The sequence below is a fragment of the Mycteria americana genome, chromosome 4 (genome assembly GCF_035582795.1).
Source record: "Mycteria americana isolate JAX WOST 10 ecotype Jacksonville Zoo and Gardens chromosome 4, USCA_MyAme_1.0, whole genome shotgun sequence".
In the NCBI taxonomy this organism is placed as follows: Eukaryota; Metazoa; Chordata; class Aves; order Ciconiiformes; family Ciconiidae; genus Mycteria; species Mycteria americana.
Genome location: NC_134368.1, coordinates 56,652,086 through 56,659,176, shown reverse-complemented (window position 1 = coordinate 56,659,176; position 7,091 = coordinate 56,652,086).

Sequence of the window (7,091 nt, the reverse complement as noted above, 5' to 3'; positions counted from 1 at the left end):
TCCCAGAATAAGTCATATTTCCAGTTACTTTAATCTGTACACCCGCGAAGTTCATATTCTGAAGTGTTTCATGTACGTTCATTTTTCTCTTGCAATGGATGCCCCTCACCTCTTCCGTGTCCACCAAAGTACTCAGTGAGGAAACCTGTGGAGGTTTCTGGGTTAAGGTGAAATCTCTATTCTGTAAGTGTCAGGTGTTAAATGCCGTACCCACCCAACCCTGAGAGTCCCGTGGGCTTTGTAGCTTGCCCCTCCGAGCTCCAAGCTTGCCCTCCGGGGTGTGGTACCGCTGCTGGGGAGGGCTTGCTTTGGAAGCGGGATGCTGCCTGCCCAGGGCCTGCCTCACCATGGCACCCTGACTAACTGTTTTCTATGGCCATCATCATCCTTCTCCGTGCAGACTTTAAAGAGATCATACTGTCTCTCAGAAACAGTAATATGAACATAATGTAAACAATTGCTGAAAAGATACTACCAAACAGGGAATGAAGTTGTATCAGAGGACTGAGCTCTGTGGATGAGAAATTTCTGAGCGGTAGCTGGTGCCTGTCCTTCCAAATGCTTAAATGATTTGCTGCATACTAGAGGTTATTTCTATTCCCCAGTACTTCATGGGCAGTAATTATTATAGGTCTGGCAAATTCTTTACTAAACTTCCTTGACAAAAAGACAGGGCTCCAACGTAACAAAAGAAATAAATGGCAGAATGCTATTTTTCAGTCACACACACTGAAGGTATCCAGTACTGAAAATAAGTTGTTTCCAGAAAAACTCATATTTAAAGAGGCCGGAACAGCTACTTATTTTCTCACAAGCAGTCATACAAACAGCACACTCAGTGTGGAGCTAAGAGTCATTTGGAACAGGCTTGTTAAAAGCCTGCTGCTCCTGCTGGTCTCGGGGAATCAGTTTTGGAAGAGCTTTCCTAGCCTCCCAAATGGGAAAAGCTTCACAGAGTTTCCATATGTCAGATCAGACTGTCCTGCTGTTTGAGCTTCTAATTGTGCTTTCCCTGGCTGCAAGGTGCGCTGCTTCTGTACTTGACTGTTCATCTCAGCAGCCAAACATTCAGTTGCAGATACAGATTTTGCAAATAAGCTGGGGTTTTTTCCTTATTAGGAAAAAATATTTTTTTTTTTAATTAGGGGAAAAAAAAATTTTTTTTCTCTTTCTGAGTTTGTCCCTTCCTCTATCGCTTATTGAAAGTTTGTGATCTGATACTGTCTTTGGTAACCTGATCCTGAAATCCACAACCTTTGGTTAAATAGATGCTTTTTGATGTCTCCAAGGCTTGCTTGTATATGCTGGATAGATTTATTTATTACTGTTCTCCTGTTCTGAAAGCTGTTTTGTTTGTTTTCAGCAGTGCTGAATCCATTCCAGGTTATCTTGTTTGTCTGTGTTATTGAAAGAGGCAGAAAAGTGGTTATCAAAATTTCTGGGTTACAGACGAAAAAGCAGAGAAAGAAAAATTAAGTAAATTCCAAACAATGAAGAGCCACAACTAAATTTCAGTGAATTCTAATTACATCACAAATTGTCTTAAGAGTTCAGCATTGCAGGCTCAAAGGTGGTTTCCAGCCCTTCTGTACCCTATCATGTTTTGTGCACCAGTGTGTTGTGGTGGGAGAGGGTTCCCATCTGGGAGCAGATGCTTCCTCTTACTCTGCACCTGAGAGTGCAACGTTTCCTCTTCGTTCGTAGAAAAAAAATAAAAGCAGAAACTGTGCTCCCGTGCAGCACGGATCAGCCTTCCCTTTAATGAAGACCGCCTGAATTTGAGTTTTTAACATATGTTAGCCACAGGACAGAAAGGCTACAGAATGCCAGCTTTCATTTCCCAAAAGCCAACATACTTTAACGTTGGGGTTTTGGTCCCTTTCCCAAGCGTGAGCATCTGCATCGCAGGACTTCGTGTCCGGTTTGAGCACTGAGCAGAGCAGACCTGTAGATAGCAGCAGTGTTCTAGCGCTTGCTGCTCAGCCCGGAGCACTGCTGAGCACAAAGCACCCCTGAAAGAAACAGCAGAATAAGGTGCCTTTTTGAAAATCGGTGGAGAGTTGGGGTTTCTTCTCATCTCCTCACATCTGTCAGTCATCATAAAGCAAAGTGTGATTTAATTAAAAAAAAAAAAGTCTTGAAGTCCTGCTTGAATAACTGCCCCATCTCATGGGAGAAAAAAAACCAAACCAAAACAAATAAAAAACCACCAAACCCTGTTTTAACTTCAGGTCATGAATAAACAGAAGGAAAACTAAGGCCATCAAAATGGGGAGGGGAAGGCCAATAATGATCGACACATATGTAATTATCCCTTGTCTCCTGTGTCATGCTAGGTTAGTACAGAATGCTGTAATTACCAGCAGACTTAAACTCCACTAAGTGCCTTACATTGCAGCTGCCAGGTCTCTCAGCCTAGCAGGTGCTTTCTTCTAGGACAGCGCATTTGGAGGTGATGTGCCTGTGTTTGGGCAGAAATTGTGGGATCGCTAGGTGAGGTTTTATCGCATGTGCCCTGCAAGTGGTCAGGTCCCAGGATCATGATGGTTCTTCCAGGTTTTCAAGTTTTTACAGAGCAATTGCTTAAAACTATTTGAAAGTTTTAATTTTTTCAGATGGGTGTAATTTTGTACTTGAGTTTCAAGATACATTAATGTAATAAAGGAGAATATGGCTTAGGTAGCCATGCGACTAATAAAGCTGGTAAAGAGACATGATTGCTGCAAAAGTGTAATTAAATAACTCCAGTTACTTGGCAGAACTTGGCAGGAAGGAATTGAAAGTTTAATTTCTTTCCTTTTACCATTTCACTTCACCTTCTAATAATCTGAATAGATTATAGATAGCTGTGAACCACCCAAACAAACCCTAAAGGGAGTGATTTCATCCAAATGAAACTGAAAGGAACAGAAATATCACAAAGCCATCATTAACACTATTGGGATGAGGGCCAGGTTGGGACAGAGCTGTAGCTCATTGTGGGTTTGGAGCTGTGGGATGGGGTTTGGAGCTGCAGAATGGGGTTCGTCACTGCATTGAGCAGCAGTGGGTGCGAGGCAACTGCAGGCATGCTGTGATGGAAAGCCCTCGGCAGCTCCTACAGCTTCACTCTGTGGTCAGCAGGAAAGGTCAGCCCCCCTAGAGCGGAGTGGTCACCTGCAGAGTGCAGGTTTCCTATACAACACAGAGTTGCCAATTTATTCCTTTTAAGATAATTGCATCTGACAATTTTGCAGGGTCCAAGACATCTAATCCCTATTACACTCAGGTATGATCCCAGGGGATACCATGAAACCCACTAAAACAACTACAGAAATCCTTCCACTGTGTTCACACATGGTATACACACTAATATCATCTTTTGCAATTAGCCTGATTCTTCCCTTCTGATTGTGTCACAGATTGTCTTGCAGTGTTTATTGAAAACAATTTTTTTGTTGGAAAACACTTGAAATACTGTATATCAGCATAGTGATAAGTTTTCTTTGCAGATTTTGAGGCACCTGAGGCATGTTTATTTAACATGTTCCCAGTTTCCATGGTCAACACATTTTCAAAATGTGCCAGCTAACCCTATGTTGTCTGCAGTCTATTCAGACAGGAATCACAGAACAGAGATGAGAAGAGGGATGTGAAATTACCCAGGTTCTTAGGGAAAAGGAGCTTGAAGACAAGTTGGGCAAAAGGAAGGGTTGTTCCTTCCGCATTTTCTCCTACAGTTCAGGCTGGGCAGACCCTCTGTACCTGAAGATCGCAGTAGTTGTGTTGCTGTGAAGGCTCATTCCCCAGACTTGGATTAGGACCACATCTCCACCTGGGTACGGCAAGAGATGCAAACAGCCATGTCCTCCCAAGCCTTTGTAGAGTTTCCTCCCAAGTAGGATGGGCACAGCCACATCACATGCGAATATGATTACATATGGGATCCCAGATATATTTATTTAATAATTCAGCTTTTTAAGTCTCTTAACTCTGCCCTTAGTAAAAAAACTCTCATTCCCCATACTCTTAAAGATGTGACTTTTGGGACCAAATATAGTTAGCATTTCCAACCATGTAACACTTTCTCCTCTTGTTTGTTCAGCTGTAGGAAATTCAGCTACCCCTTTAGGGGTAAGTAAAGGAGGATTTTTTTCTGATTTGTGAACTTAAACAGGGACATGGAAATCAGTACAGGAAGTTTCCCTTGATGCTTGTTAATTTTTTCTAGTCCTTGCTTGCTGTGTACATAACCAAGAGCTGGAGCATGTATATTTTGAGATGATAGTGGGAGATTAAATGCTTCTAGTTAGAACAGCTGTGTTACTGCACATGGTTTGGTTTTCACAGATTTAATAATGTGGATAATGATGTGAAGATTATGTGTTCCCAGTTTCAGTTCCACAAGGAAAACTTTCTAGGAATTTTCTCAATCCACTGTTTAACTCACACGTGTGCTTGAAGCCTTCAACATGTTTTTCAGGTCTCCTCAGACACAGCCAAAGTCTATTTAAACGACCAATGTCGTTTTCTCTGTATATACAGTGTGTGTTGCAAATGCTTTTTCTCTCCAGCCAAACCCCAAAATAATCTCAAGAAATAAACACTAACATCTAGGAATTATCTTTAAATGAGAAAATGTGAGTTTCAGTGGCTGTTAGTGGCAGCATGCATGGGGAGGTGGAGGAGAGTGGGTCTTGTTGCCAAAGGCCAGGGTGAGGGGTGTGGATGGGGCCAGGCAGCTCTTCTTGTGGGCCGTGTGGTGCCTTGAGCCAAGTGACCTGCCAGTGGTCAGGTCTCTGTCCAAGAGGCATCATGCTTGGCTGGCAAGTCTGTGCACTGTGACTACCCAGTAATTAAAGATGTAGAGAGGAGGAGGCTCTCCGGACTCCCTCAAATCTGGGTCTGTGCTGTAGCAATCTGGGCTAGGGAGCAGCGTCAGAGTTGGAGACCTGAACATCTTCACACCTGAGGTCCCACCAGGGATTCCTGCTCCTCTCCCACTTGCTTGTGAAGCCAGCCCATAGCTCTGTCCTGCAGCACAGCCCAGGATCCCAGCTCCACATGTGTAATGAGTTATGGCTCCCACCTGACCACAGACTCGGGTTCAGGTCACACTTGGGATTACAGTACCTATCTGACGTGCTTAAACTAGAAACTGCTAGTGGATCCAGAGCACAACTGAACACAGACACCGGTGTCCAACAATATGCAACAAAATTGATGGAGATACAGCATATGCTTTTAGGCTTAGGTAAAATTATCTTAAAATACAGAATGAAACTGTTTAAACTAGAAGGGAGGTTAGGAAAAAAAGCTGACAATAGTTTTACTTGCTGTTTTGTGAAAACTCGGTTTCTTGCGTGATCTTATTACAGCTCATTTATATAAGGGGTTTTTTTGGTTTTGGGTTTTTTTTTTCATTTTGAAATTTGCCACTTTGGCTTTTTGCAGCTTCAAAGTCTAGGTTCAAATAACATGTGAAATATATGCATGCACTATCAAACTTGATAGCCCTGTCACTTTATGCAACTATTTATGGATACAGGGACAAACTTTATGAGTAACACTGAGACCTGAGTAGAAAGGAGCTAGGGAGAAAAATTATTTTACCCAAATAAAATTATGTTACATCAGTATCTCTGAAAACATTTGAATGTTGCATCATTTTGCATTTTATGGCACTGTTGCTGCATAAGCAGGATACTGAGAATCTGGGTCAAAAAGGGTATGTAAGTTACTTTCTGAGGACAATGATTGCAATTGTAGTGCCTTTTCCTTGCTGGGGAAATGTGGGTTAATATGCTGCTCATATCTGTGTAATAGAAACCCAGAAGGCATCTTGCTGGAATTATGGATGCCAGGCATTTTCCAGAGCCTTGTCAAAAGCTCAGTTCATTGCCAGTTGCTAATTTAAAGATATATATGCCCCGTGGTAGTACAATTTTTTTCTAAAATGGATAAGAACCTAACCTTAGACAGGGTGTAGGTGCTTTATGATTAATATTACATGGACCCTAATCGGTTTAATTGGTGTTCAATGCACTGCAAATGCCTGGTATTGATGGCTTCTTCTCTTACCAGAACATGGCATGAATGACCATTTGCAAGCCAGCAGTGGTTTCATCTTCCATTCTGTGTTGAGGCATTTCAGCGACTCTAAAAACCAATACTTTGTCACATTAACACCCAAGACCAGCCACCTATCCGGGTCCGGGTTATAAATAGAGATCCTCTCCAGAAGCCTAGTCTTACCTGAGACATCCATTTGCGAGTGCCGCCAGGCGTGATCCTTGCATGGGCGGTTGCAGTGGATCTCTCCTGCAAAGAGGAGGGAAGAGATGTTGCACATGTTACTGTGCACAGTGCGCTCTCCCAGCTGAAAGAGGTGAGAGCACGTGCTCTGTTGGTTTTGTTAAGCAGAAAGTCGTGCTTGGGTCATCTTTGGAAGACTGCGTGAAAGGAGGACGGGGCAGGGGAGGCAGGCAACCATGCTATGTTCTCCTCCAGAGCCTTTGAAATGCACCAGACTTGTTCTGCCAGGACTGTCACTTTTCTGTGTTTAAACTGCAGATATTGCCCTTTTTTTTGCAAGGCGAGTGCATTCAGCCAAGTAGCACAGTAGGTGGTATTAAAAAATCCCGCATGACCGCGCCGCTTCCCCATAGCTATTTATTGTACCATGGACTACAACAGCTGCACTGGGCTTCCACGTGACATACATGTCTGGTCTGTGCCAACATATCAGTCAGCCCGTCAAGTCCTCTTATTTATGTTGCGACTTTCATAGCAGCAATCTCACTCCGCTTGACATGTTATAATTAGACCTTGAAAACCAGTTCAGATAAACATAACTCAAATGTTAAAAATCTCCAAACTGACTGACATAAACAAGTAAGGTAGCGAGGGGCTGGGGAGTTTGGTTTTGATGTGTCCTTGCCAGCATGTCTTTGGCGTAGTGGTCCAGCTCTGTTTTGAACAAAATACAGCTTTCATGTAGTGGTTTCACTTTGCAGCAAAGAAATGTTTTCCCCTTGGCTAAACTGAAGACAATTAGCTGTGCAAGAAAGGAATTTTGCAGAGTATTTGCAGAGTAGTGGTCGTTGTCTTTG